Source organism: Labeo rohita, chromosome 25, assembly GCF_022985175.1.
Source record: "Labeo rohita strain BAU-BD-2019 chromosome 25, IGBB_LRoh.1.0, whole genome shotgun sequence".
Lineage (NCBI taxonomy): Eukaryota > Metazoa > Chordata > Actinopteri > Cypriniformes > Cyprinidae > Labeo > Labeo rohita.
Window position 1 is genome coordinate 11,932,448 of NC_066893.1, and position 14,128 is coordinate 11,946,575.

Below are 14,128 nucleotides of genomic sequence, written 5' to 3' on the forward strand. Positions count from 1 at the left end.
TCTTTGTTCATTTTTGCAATCTGGCAACCCTGTGCATGTGCTCGCAGGGGTTTAGCAATCTCCATGTGAGATGTCTGTTTAAATTGGCAAAGTTAAAGGACTAATTCACCCAGAAATTAATTTGCAATCTGGCAACCACACGCATGCGATTGCTCTTCATTGCAAAATCACTGACAATGATCTGAAAACACAACAAACAAGTAAGCTGGAGTTTAGCGAATCTACATGTGAGATGTCTGTTTAAATCTGCATAATTAAAGGAATAATTCACCCAGAAATTAATATTTTGTCATCATTTACTCAACCCTATGTTGTTTCAAACTCATGATGGACTGTCTTTCCTGGAACTACAATGAAATGAAATGAAAATCAGAGGCACTTGCAATTAAATGTGATCAGAAAAATAATACAAGCACTTCTGAAACTATATAATAGCTATAATAGAATTAATACTTTTATTCAGCAAGGATGCATTGCATTAAATTGATCAAAAGTGACAGTAGTGTTCATTTCATTAACAAAAACTATGACGAAAAATGTTCGTTCATGAGCTGTTTTCCCATGAGTAAAACAAGATATGACAATAAGGTCAGTAAATGATAACTGTGACTACATCAACATGCAGTATCATTGACAATAAAAGACGAGACTAAAATGTATTTAAAAAATGAAAACTACACAAAAACCTCTTTTTATTTTCGTTGAAAAAAGGAGACAAAATATTATTGCAAACTGCTGTGTGTGCCTCTACTATGTGAGCGTTTATGTGTGCGGTTACCAGATATCAAGAGTTCAAATCCCCAAAGCAGAGCTTCTTTGTTAAAAGGATAGATTTTCTGCCCAGGCTTTTGCTTAATTTTTTGCAATCTGGCAACCACGATGCGATTTTTCTTCATTGCAAAATCGCTGACAATGATCTGAAAACACCACACACAAGTAAGCTGGAATTTCTACATGTGAGATGTCAGTTTAAATTGGCAAAATTAAAGGAATAATTCACCTAGAAATTATTTTTTGTCATCATTTACTCAACCCTATGTTGTTTCAAACTCATGACTGACTGTCTTTCATGAAACTTCAAATGAGAGATTTTGCAGAATGTTCATGCTGCTCTTTTCCATTTTTCTTAAAATGAAAATCAGAGGCACTCGCATTCAAACATGACCAAAAAGTATCATAAAAATAAGCGCTTCTAAACAATAGCCATACAATATTTACAAGACATGAGACTATGAACTCAGCAAAGATGCACTGCATTAAATGGATCAAAAGTGACAGTAGTGTTAATTTAATTGACGAACATTATGGCAAAAAACATTGGATGGCCAGCTTTTTTTCCATGACTTAAATAAAGCAATAAAACGAGGCAACAATAAGGTCAATAATCAGTAACTGTGACTATATCGACATGCAATATCATTCATGATAAAAGAAGAGACTAAAATGTATTTTAAAAAAGCTCTTTTGAAAGCTCTTCATTGGTTAAATATTTGTAAAAACCCACAAACGCACACAACAATGACCAATAGCACTGATTTAAAATGATAATTGCGCACTGATAATTTTCTGCACCACACCTGACACCAGCTATGACACAGTGGTTGGAAAACACTATGTTAAAGGATAGATTTCCTGCTGAGGTTTTGCTTAATTTTTGCAATCTGGCAACCACGCACATACACTCGCTCTTCATTTACAGTCAAACAATATTTTTGTTTGTTTTTACCAGTTTTCATAATAACGACAGAGCATATCTTTCTTTGTGTATGAGTTCACATTCTATTGATTTGTGCTTATTGGTGCAATAACTAAAATATAAAACCTTTTTCAAATAAAAAATAAAAAAAAATTCAAATCAGAACAATCATTCCATTTATAATTGCAAAAATATTTTCAGTTTATCAGTTCAACCATTATTCAACATGACGAAAATGTGAGTTTTCATTGACTAACACTAGGCTAAAATGCTGAGAAACGTATTCAACCAAAATTTGACAAAACAAAACAAAAACAGGACAAGGATGATTAAATAGAATAACAACAGACTAAGACTAAATTTAAAAATGGCTGACAAAATGAACACTAGTCACACAGACTCTTCTCTGCTTCTGCTCTTAGTTTGAGTCGCATAATGGTTCAATTGACCAAAAATTTAAATTCTCTCATGAAAAAATACAATAGATGTCAACGGGGACCAGAAAAAAATGGTTACCCACATTCTTCAAAATATATTCTAAAGAAAGGTACAGGTTTAGAACAACTGGAGGGTGAATAAATGATGACAGAATTTTCATTTTTGGATGAACTGTCCCTTTAAGTGCATTTGGGAACGCAACAAGTAATAAGAAACGCTTATAAACGAAAGTAGAGAAATGTTAATATTTTCATTTTTACAACTGTACTGTAAAATAATTGTGCACTCTTTTTATAATTAAATATTAAGAAATACAATTAGTAAAATTTCTTATTTTTAACATTTCAATTTAAGTTTTTTATTATTATACTTTATTAATAATAATAATGATAATTTGTAATATTAATACTAGTAATATAGTCATATATATAAATTAAGATATAATTAATATGTATAACACAATATATAATTTTTGAATTTTCAAAACAGCATTTTAAATGGCAATCACAGTTTATCCCTAAATTGTGCCCAACTCAGGTCCCTTGTTCAATGTAACATATGGATTTTTTTTTCTTTTGCTCAATTATCATCTGGCAGATGAAAATAATGTCTGATTGCTAAGAAAAGTAATAGCATGGTGCATGATTTGATAGCATAACTAGCAGAAATGGTGAGAGATGAGCAGGGATGAGGAATGTGGTTAAGTTTAAAGGTGCAGTATTTTCTCCATTATTAAATCAAAGTGAATATCTTAATTCTTTTGATATACTTTAATATATACTTATGTCAAAAAGAAGTCCTCAAACTGCCATCTTTTGAAAACATTATGGGTACAAGTCATACATGACGTACAATAAATAAATAAATAAATAAAGGAAAGCAGAAAGATTGTAAATAAGCAGAAAGTAGAAAAGAATCGTAACATGTTGCAGACCAGATTTGAACCTGTGTCTCCCGTATAAGCACCGCAGCACACTGTATGTGTAACTAGCCCACAGCTTTGACAGAATAAATGGATTTTTCTGGTGCTGAGCTGTGAGTTTCCCTACTAATATTGTAGACTGAGGCATCACCCTTGTTAGCAGACTGATGGGGACCAAGTTCTGCTGAAGCTGCACACTGCAGCCATTGTTCAATGTTCCTCTATTATCCTGCACCTGCATAAACAGGAATCTATATACGTGCTCTCATCAAGCCAGTGCAATATGCTGGATATGGACTTGCGACGGTGAATCATGTCCTAGCGGTGACATGTCAGCGGAAAAAAGCTTGATGTATCAGGGTGGGCTGCAGATCTTCCACAAACCCCACCGTGAGTCCAGACAGCTAAGCAGCGTACAACCTCTTGAGAGAGCGCTTATGTTTGATGATGATTAATCCAGCGTCAGGACACCTCAACACCCCCAACCCCCTCACAAAGAAATGCTTATGTATATAATTAGGTTATCCATTGCCAGGCTTTCAACAGGCAGTCGGTCACAACTGGTCATGTTATTACCCGCAAGACAAAAACATATTAATCTAACCACTGCCACTGATCATAAAGAGTGTGCGTGTCAATGCGCAATCTGTCTCTTTTAGGAATCGAACTGATTGTTTTGTTATTAACATACATTCAGTAAGGTCATTTCACAATTTCAACCTTTAAACAAAAAGATTATTATTATCATTGTCATTATAATTAATGTATAATAAAAAAATACATAAATAATAAAACTACAATGCAAGTCTTAGGGCAAAAAATAAGTACAGTAAATACAAAAAATATGAATAATAATCACTATTAAAATAGTTACTGTTGTATAATATTACAAATATTAATAATAACAAAAATAGAATAAAGAAAATTATTTATTTATTGCCTTTAGGTCATCAGAAACAATCAGAATTTAGCTTTTCACTACCATTTCTACTAAATAAAATAATAATAATAATAATAATAATTAGGTAATAAAAAAACTTAAAATACTTAAAATAAGTATAGTAATTATTTAGAAATATAAATAATAATAACTATTATTAATGTATATTTGTAAAATTATACATACATGTAAAATATCAATGATAAAAATAGAATAAAATAACATAATATTAATAATTTATATATATATATATATATATATATATATATATATATATTTGCCTTTAGTTCACCAGAAACAGTCAGAATTTACATAGATTAATAGCAAACCATAATAATAATAATGATAATAATCTAAGTATAGTAATTATTAAAAACAAACAAAAAAATAATTTTATTAATATTATTAATATATAAATACAAATATCAATAATAACAAAAATTTTGAATGAAGAAAAAAAAAAAAAAAAAAAAATATATATATATATATATATATATATATATATAATTATTATTATTATTATTATTAATAATAATTTATTTAAGTTTTTTCATCAGAAACAGTCAGAATTTAGCTTATTTAACTTTACACTACCATTCCTACTAAACGGAACAGGAATGTAAAAAATAATAATAAATAAATAAATAATAAGTAATAATAAGTATAGCAATTATTTAAAAAAATAACTATTATAACTGTTACAATTAAAATATCAATCTTTCAAATATCAAAATATTAATATTAATAATAATAAAAAAAACAAAATAATATTAATTATTTTATTTTTTTCTATTATTTATTTATTTATTTATTTTTGCCTTTAGGTCATCAGAAACAGTCAGAATTTGCTACCATTTCTACTAAATAGTATAGAAAATAATAATAATAATAATAATAATTATTATTATTATTATTATTATTATTATTATTATTATTTTAGGGCAAAAAAATAAGTATATTATTACAAAATAATAATAAGTAGCTAATAAGTAATTATACTAATAAGTATTAATATTATTCATGTATAATTAAAAATATCAATGATAAATCAATTATTTATTATTATTTATTGCCTTTAGATCTTCAGAAACTGTCAGAATTTAGCTTTTGCCTACCATTTCTACTCCTCTCTCTGGTCCTTATAATTGAACAATCTGTTTTTAACTGTTTCTGTAGCTGACCGATAAAGCATGGATTTGAGTCCCAAAAAAAAATTAAAAAAAATTGTGTTTAACTGCTTCAATGACAGGGTTTTGTAAACTCCACATCCAGAAAAAATAAAATAAAATAAAATAAAATACTATTTCCTGGGGAGGTTTGAGTTACAGTTCAAACTAAAATATGCCACATAAACAGATCAGTCTCAAATGATCATGATATTGTTAAAAGTAAATTGTAATCCACAACCAGTAATTAAATACAATAACTAAATAAACTCTCTCTCGTGCCAGAGGAGATTTGAGTTCTCCGAGTTACAGTATGTTTCATAGCACTTCAATCACTTTTATCTCAGAAGATCAAGGAAAATTTGATTCTTTGTGATATGGGCGCTTTAAACCCCCATCTACGCTACAGATAGAGACAATTATGTTCACCACAGAAAAAAGCGTCCAATCAGAGAAGCACGTCTGAGTATTGCAATCATTAGCGGTATGCGCTCTCAGAGCCGCTGTGATCTAGTGTAGCCGTGAGTGACATATGAAGGTGTTTGTCTGTAGCACATGATGGATTACAGCATCTTCTCAGCTTGATACGGCGGCCGGCGGAGTTATTGACATGTAAAATTACCTGAACGTCTGTATATGTATCCAGCTCAAGTTTGATCTACAGTGTGTGAAACGGTTCATCTGACCAAACATGCATGAGCTCCAACACAAACGATGATGGATGGCGCTTCCACTGTCACAGACGCGGTACAGAGGTACTGAACGTAAAAGCACATCCAGGCCAGATTGGTTCGGTTTGCATATCAGTTTTCAACACATAAATACAGCCGGTTTCTTTTTTTTACATTTATGAGCATAGCTGGAAATCTGTTTGCTCTAGGTGGCTAGCCATAACTTTCAAAGGCACACGTAGTCCTCGCTCTCAGCCCATCACCGATTCATCAGAATGCGATGCAAGCCCATCACCTTTTATTACACCCACTATTTCAGGCTGTGTTTGAAACTGAGACAAAAATATTGGGGGGTTTGTCAAAACTGCCAAAATAAACACAAAAGAATCTGAAGGAAAGTTCTCCCGACGACCCTTGTTGCAAGCAACTCCCATCATAAAATACCAAGAGAACTTTCAATTCAATCTATTTTTGGCCAACTCGGTTGCTGGAGCGCTTCAGTGATTATTGGAACATTTTCAAGAGGTGATTTGATTTTTTTCCCCCCTCTCGATCTGTTTTCCTCTTCTCCAGACATCATTTCTCACTCCCCTGCTCTCTCTCTCGCTCGGCAAAATCAAATATCAGCATTCCTCTGAGTTACAAGAATCAGAAGGCATTGCTCTGGTGTCTGCTCTAATAGCTGTACGTCGACTTTTTCTCTCTTCAAAAACTCCGAATGGAAGTGAAGCTCTGGATAAAGTGGAATGGTTGATATGACAGGGCAGATACTTCGGCATTACATCATCACAGAATACGACGCGAGCGCGACTGGCGGGGAATGAGTGCGGCGATGTGGGTGGAAACTCCTCGTTATCAAAGTTGCTCTGAATTGAATAATGTATTCTTCAAAATAAGCTCTCTGATTCTGCAGACGTGGGACAAAACGGGCTACGGGAGTGAAAAATAAACGTTTATGTACAGAGGAATCATTTTGGATTTCTTACTGCTTCCATTTTCTCTCCAAATGCATCAGGCTATCAGATAAAAAAGTAATATGTGCTCAGTTATTATAATAAATATTTGCAAATGTTGCTTTCATCTGCAGTTAAGAATGCATTGCGAATACAAAAAGTTTCAAAATGATTTCCGACTATTGAATTGTCACCACAGTCTGAAAGAAATGATGACAAAACCATGTTTTGCATCACACATATATCAAATGCAGGAACTATTTTGTTTTTCTGGTGTTGCTAGATTACTGTGTAATCTAAAAATCACACAGTTTTGTTAGAACTTGTGTGACAGAGTTACATTATAGACACATTAAAGAACATAGACAAAGACAATAAAGTAAATTAAAGCTGTAAGCAGCATTGAAAGGGCCCTCACACCCAGGTTCACCACCACCTGGTGGCTTTAGGAAAACAGCGAATGGTATGCATTTAAAGTGGTAAATACAGGAGGAATATGTCAAAGTCATTTATATGTGCCAAACTTCCTGCTGCCAGCTGGTGGCGCTATGACTATAACTGGATATTTGCATGTAGATGTCTTCAAGCCAGCACTTTTAACAAACATATGAAGTTTGGTGCAGATTGAACATGGTATGTTTAAGTTGGTGCAAAGCATGACATATTCTGTTGCCAACAGGTGGCGCTATGATTATACCTGAATATTGGCCTTTAAATGTCTTCAGGCCAGAACTCTTACTAAACGTGAAGTTTAGTGCAGATCTGACATTGCACATTTAAGTTAGTGTAGAACAAGTTATTTCCTGTTGCCAGCAGGTGGCGCTATGATTATAACAGAATATTGGCCTTTAGATGTGTTCAGACCAGGACTCGTATCGAACATTGTTTGGAACATTGTATGAGACATAACAACTTCCTGTTTTATGGCGAAACATCGAAATTTGTCTGGCCGCCACGGACACGCCCTTCAACGAAAACTCACGATTTTCGCAATTTGACATCACAAAGGCCTTTAGAGTGGACCGGCCCAATATAATGTTGATGTCATTAAATCTCTGTGAGGACTTCATTAGAGCATAAAACATGTTACTTCCTGTTGCCAGCAGGTGGCGCTATGACTATAATTGAATATGTTCATGGGCATGTGTTCAGGACAGGACTGATTTATAATAACTCCCTTTTTCATGGCGAAACATCAAAGTTTGTCAGGCCGAACAAAAACCCAAGATCTTCGCAATTTCAAGTCACAAAGAGTTTTAGATTAGACTGACCAAATTTGGTGTTCATTTGTTTAAATCTCTAGAAGTTTGTTTATATACAATGCCTGAGAATGGCAAAAACAGCATAAAAATTGCAGAGATAATTCAAAATAGACTTCCTGTTGGGTTTCAGACTTTGTAGTCTACTGAATTACGTAAATGTATGTGAAACATAGCTCAAGGGGCACTTAGTTGAAATCTTATAGGTGGCGCTATTGAGCCATTTTGCCACACCCACTCCTGAAACCCATATGAGATGTAAATTTTCACCATTTTTGGTGTGTGCAAAGTTTAATGAGTTTTCGAGCATGTGTAGGCCCTCAAAAATGCACTTCATTTTGGAGAAAAAGAAGAATCTGAGCAATTCCGACAGGGTCCTCGCACCAGTGCCCTCAGTGCCCTCCAATAATATTGGCACCCAAAGGTGGCTGTAAAAATAAATCTGCATTGTTTATCCTTTTGATCTTTCGTTCAAAAAACTCACAAAATTCTAAACCTTTCATTGAAGTAAAACAATGGAAAGTAGGGGAAAATCTCATAAAATAAACGTTTTTCTCTAGTTCAGTTTGTCCACAATTATTGTCTCTGAGTTTTCTCCTATAATGCCTGATGAGTTTGGAGAACACCTGACAAGGGATCAGAGATCATTTCATCAGATCCTTCAGATTCCCAGCTCCATGTTGGTCCTACTTATCTTTAGTTCTTCAGTTCTCCCCACTCATTTTCTATAGGGTTCATGTCAGGGGACTATGGCCATGGCAGGAGCTACATTTTGTGCTCCGTGACACATTTTTGTGTTGATTTTGATGTTAGTTTTGGATCATTGTCCTGATGAAAGATCCAGCCACGGCCCATTATACGATTTCTAAGAGGCTTTACAAAACCTAAACAAAGGTTTAGGTTTTTTATCAGTTGGCATTTGATAGAATCCGTGGACGTCCAGGACCTTCGGGTGAAAAATTGGCCCACAACATTAAAGACCCAGCAGCATATTTATCCATGGGCATGGGGTACTTTTTATCCCTGTCTACACCAAACCCATCTGGTGGGTTTGCTGCCAAAAACCTTTTTTAATTTCATCTGACCACAGAAGCCAGTCCTGTTTGAAGTTTCAGTCGTGTCTGACAACTGCGTATGAGTTTGTTTTTGGATGAGCGAGGAGGATTTTTCTTGAAACCCTCCTGAACAACATGTGGTGATAAAGGGGCTGTTTGATTTTTTTTTAGGCGTTCTGACCAAGATTCAACTAATCTTTGGCCACTCAAACTCTCCTCCTCACCCTGCATTAGGACAAAAAAGACACACGTCATCTTCCAGGCAGATTTGTTACCTCGTTCTACGATTCAATTATTGCCCTGATGGTGGAAATGGGGATTTTGAATGCTTTAGCTAATTTTTTCCAGCACGTTTCTATTTCACAGCTGCTCAATCTTGTTTTGCACATCAGAACTATTCTTGTGATGGATGATTAAGGGAATTTGGCTTTTGTGTTCCTCATATTTATAATCCTGTGGAATAGGAAGTCATGGCTGGACAATTTCAAGCTTCTAGTCACCCTGGTGTGCTAAAAAAAAATGTAAATATGACTGGGAAAATACTTCAGAAATGTCTTACTCATAAGAATTTCTTGGCAGAAGGCAGATTTATTTTCACAGCTGCCTTTCCTCACCAAGGGTGCCAATATTAGTGGAGGGCACTGTATATACCACAGTTCAAATTTTGGGGTTGGTAAGATTTGTAAAATATTTTTGAAGAAATCTCTCACCAAAGCTGCATATATTTGATCAAAAACACTGTAAAAACAGTAATCTTGTTAAATGATATTATAAATTAAAGTACAGAAATCATTTGCATATGCTAATTTTCTGAATGAAAGAAAAAGAAACATTTATTATTTATTATTATTTAAAACAGTTGTTGATGATGATGATGATGATAGAAAATTCACAGGAAGAATATTTATTTGAAATAGAAATATTTTTAATGCATTCTCGCTAAATAAAAACATTAATTTCTAGGGATGCACCAAAATGAAAATTCCAGGCCGAAACCGAAAAAATCTGGATGCACTTCCCCAAAAACTGAAACTTTAATAATTGTTTATTATTTTATTAAATAATTTAACATAATTTTGCCTCTTCCACTTCCAGAAGTCCACTTCCAGAACCAAAATTTACATATAATGTACTCACCCCCTTGTCATCCAAGATGTTCATGTCTTTCTTTCTTCAGTCATAAAGAAATTATGTTTTTTGAGGAAAACATTTCAGCATTTTTCTCCATATAATGGACTTCAATGGTGCCCCAAGTTTGAACTTCCAAAATGTAGTTTAAATGCGGCTTCAAACGATCCCAAATGCGGTTGTAAACGATCCCAGCCGAGGAAGAAGTGTCTTATCTAGTGAAACGTTCTGTTATTTTCATAAAAATAATACAATTTATATACTTTTTGATGTCAAACGCTCGTCTAGTCTTATTCTCGAACTCTGTTTTTTTCCGGTTCATAACAGTTAGGGTACGTCGAAAAACTCCCATCTCTTGTTCTCCCTCAACTTCAAAATCATTTTGCTGTTTTACCTTTTTTGTTAAGGGTGTTTGATCTTCTTTGCATGTTCACTTTGCAAAAACTGTCGGTACTTCTGCAGCGATGTAGGATGATTTTGAAATGATTTTTGAAGTTGAGGGAGACAATACGATTGGAGTTTTTCAACATACCCTAACTGGCTTGAACTGGTTTCTTTACAATTTCTTTACAACTGAAGAAACAAAGACAGGAACATCTTGGATGACAAAGGGGTGAGTACATTATCTGTAAATTTTTGTTCTGGAAGCGGTCTTCTCCTTTAACTCAATAATATTAATGATACTGTAATTTAAAAAATACAAGCCAATGAAATAACCACACTTTTATTGAAAGGAACAAAATAAAATTGGATAGAAAATATTTTGATATTATATATCAATATATTGTTTATCCAAAATAATGTGCACTACCAGTCAAAAGTTCTTGAGCAGTAAGATTTTTATTGTTTTTTTAAAGTCTCTTCTGCCTACCAAGCCCTTGTTTATTCGATCCAAAATACAGCAAAAACAGTAAAAAAACTGAAAATATTGAAAAATATTTTTACTATTTAAAATAACTGTTTTCTATTTTAATATATATTTTAAAATGTAATTTATTCCTGTGATTTTGAATTGAATTTTGATGAATTTTTAGCATCATTACTCCAGTCACATGATCCTTCAGAAATCATTCTAATATTCTGATTTGCTGCTTAAAAAACATTTATTATTATGATGTTGAAAACAGCTAAATAGATTTTTTTCAAGTTTCTTTGATGAACAGAAAGTTCAGAAGAACAACATTTATCTGAAATAGGAACATTTTGTAACATAAATGTCTTTATCATCAATTATGATTATATATATATATATATATATATATATATATATATATAAGCTTTTTAATGGTATAGTGTATAATGTTATAAAAAGCTTTTTATTTCAGATAAATGCTGATCTTTGAATCCTTCTATTCAGCAAAGAATCCTGAAAGATATGTATTCAGTTGTTTTATATATTGATAATAATAATATTAATAATACAAATGTTTCTTGAACAGAAAATCAGCATATTAGAATGATTTCTGAAGGATCACATGACACTGAAGACTGGAGTAATGATGCTAAAAATTCAGCTTTGAAATCACAGGAAAAAAATACATTTAAAAATATATGCAAATAGAAAACAGTTACTTAAAATAATTCACAATATTACTGTTTTTGCTGTACTTTAGATCAAATAAATGCAGGCTTGGTAAGCAGAAGAGACTTCTTCAAAAAAAAAAACATTAAAAATCTTACTGTTCAAAAACTTTTGACTGGTAATGTATAGTCCTACAAAGCTATTTTTATCACAATTAATTGCCTTGTTCTTATGTTTCTAATGTATATGGTAGTGAAACAACTGCAAACCTTATAAATAATAATAATAATAATTTCCTTACAAACCATCTATTCAAATTAAGTTCTTTCTCGTGTCAAGAATTTCTTCATTTAAAGATACTTTTTCATATTTCTTGTTTGTTTTGTGAGTGAAAAAGTAACACCTTAATTTTAATGCAAAAACAGTAAAAAGCATGAAATGGTACATTTGGTGTTAAGAACCTTCTCATTAACATGAAACTGCAAATGCAGCAACTTAAAACCAATGGCATGCAAAACTGTTAGACAGAACCAGTGCACGCATCTTTCCCCTCTTTCTAAAAACCGCTTTAGTCTCGTCCTGTCATGTTTGACAACACCCAGCCCTTCTCTCTCTTTCTCCGTGGCGCCCTAGAGGTGAGCCCCACTCCAAAGCTAGAGGAAAAAGCTTCACCATTCATCTCCAACTTCAGGCCCAAATAGGCCGTAATGACTGGGCTCTGATAGACGCCGGAGAGAGAAGAGTCCATAGAGCCATTCATGGAGGCTAATCAGCATGCCGAGAGCAAAGCCTGGCTCTGCAGTGACTGAATGCAGACTGTGAGCGCCCCTCCTTTAATCTCTCACTCATTCATTCGGCCCTGCCGTGGCTTTATGACAAACCCGACAAAAACCTTCTCCGCTGTTTCCCACCACCACACCTCGGCCTCCTCCTTTTTTCTCCTGAGTCAGAGTAAACAGTCATTACAGTGGGCTAATTTAGAGGAGAACACAATTAAACGCACCGAATGTGAGACGGCGGTATTAATAAAGCAGTTCGCCCCAGGACGGGAATGCGGGTCGACACTTTCGCTAATGGTCACGGGGCCAAACGGCTCCGATAAGCGCCAGATTCGCTTGCATTGTTCTAAAAGGCCTCTAAGTGCTGCAGCTTAGACGTGTTAAGCGGCGCAACTCGTGATAGATGATACGCCTTCCCTGTCTGTTTAAATAGCCCTGCTGACAGCGAAATGTCTGATTCATCTCCAACCTCTTCGAGCGCTCTCCCCAGGATCTCCTGTATACTCCAGTGCATGCGTTTTAGGGATGAAAGAGCTGCCAACCATGCATCTCGGAGATGGAGACTTGCTGGCTGTGCTGATCTGAAATTCAAAAGCTATCCTTTACAGGCTGTCAGAAAAGTGATGGAGTGAAAAGGGAGTCTATCATCAGGGGACCGATGCTGGACTCCACCAGCGCCGCACGACGCTATCAGCCTTCATTCGCATGCCAGGATCGTTCAGTTCAATTCTATAACCCGAAGCCTTATGCTGCGCTTATTGCCTTGCAATGCGAGTCAATTGGCTTTGTTTGACTGTAAGATGTTTTCATTAAGAAACACACAGCGGTGACAACGGCATATATGAATAATGTCATGTTCGGAGGTGCGATAAGACAAGAGTTGTGAGAAGACAATTAGGATATTGCAGAATAATTAGATATTAAACACGGCACAGGCAGAGTTGGAGATTAGCCCAGGAAACCAGGAAGTCAAAACAAGGTCAAGACAACATGAAGTCTTGAATGGCCTGGGAGTGACTTCTTAAAGGAGAAGTCCACTTCCAGAACAATAATTTACTCAACCTCTTGTCATCCAAGATGTTCATGTCTTTCTGTCTTCAGTCATAAAGAAATTATAGTTTCTGAGGAAAGCGTTTCAGGATTTTTCTGCATATAATGGACTTCATTGGTGCCCCGAATTTGAACTTCCAAAATGTAGTTTAAATGCAGCTTCAAAAGACTCTAAATGATCCCAGCCGAGGAAGAAGGGTCTTATCTAGTGAAATGATCGGTCATTGTTTAAAAAAAAATAAAAATTTGTATACTTTTTAAGCACAAAAGCTTGTGTAGCACAGGCTCTCGGATACGCGTCCACGGGTCGTTCTGGAACGATTCGTTCATTTTGAATGAATCTTTAATGTGACTCTTGAAGAACGAGTCTTCTCGGGAAGTGATTTGTTCAGTCGCGCATGCCCAACATCCTATTAGGTTCCGTACTGTAATTAATAGGGGTGTGACAAGACCCTTATCTCACGAGACGAGATACGGGACTGGGTTCACGAGAACGAGACGAGACAAGATTTTTAAACTTTTCTTAAGAAATCCTCAGTGATGAAATAT

The 14,128-nt window shown here is 34.4% G+C and overlaps 1 protein-coding gene across 2 annotated transcripts in view; it reads right to left on the reverse strand.

The window, feature by feature from the left end:
- tafa5b (TAFA chemokine like family member 5b) overlaps positions 1-14,128 on the reverse strand; it is a 72,267-nt gene that overhangs the window by 24,633 nt on the left and 33,506 nt on the right. The gene's annotated exons all lie outside the window — the stretch shown is intronic.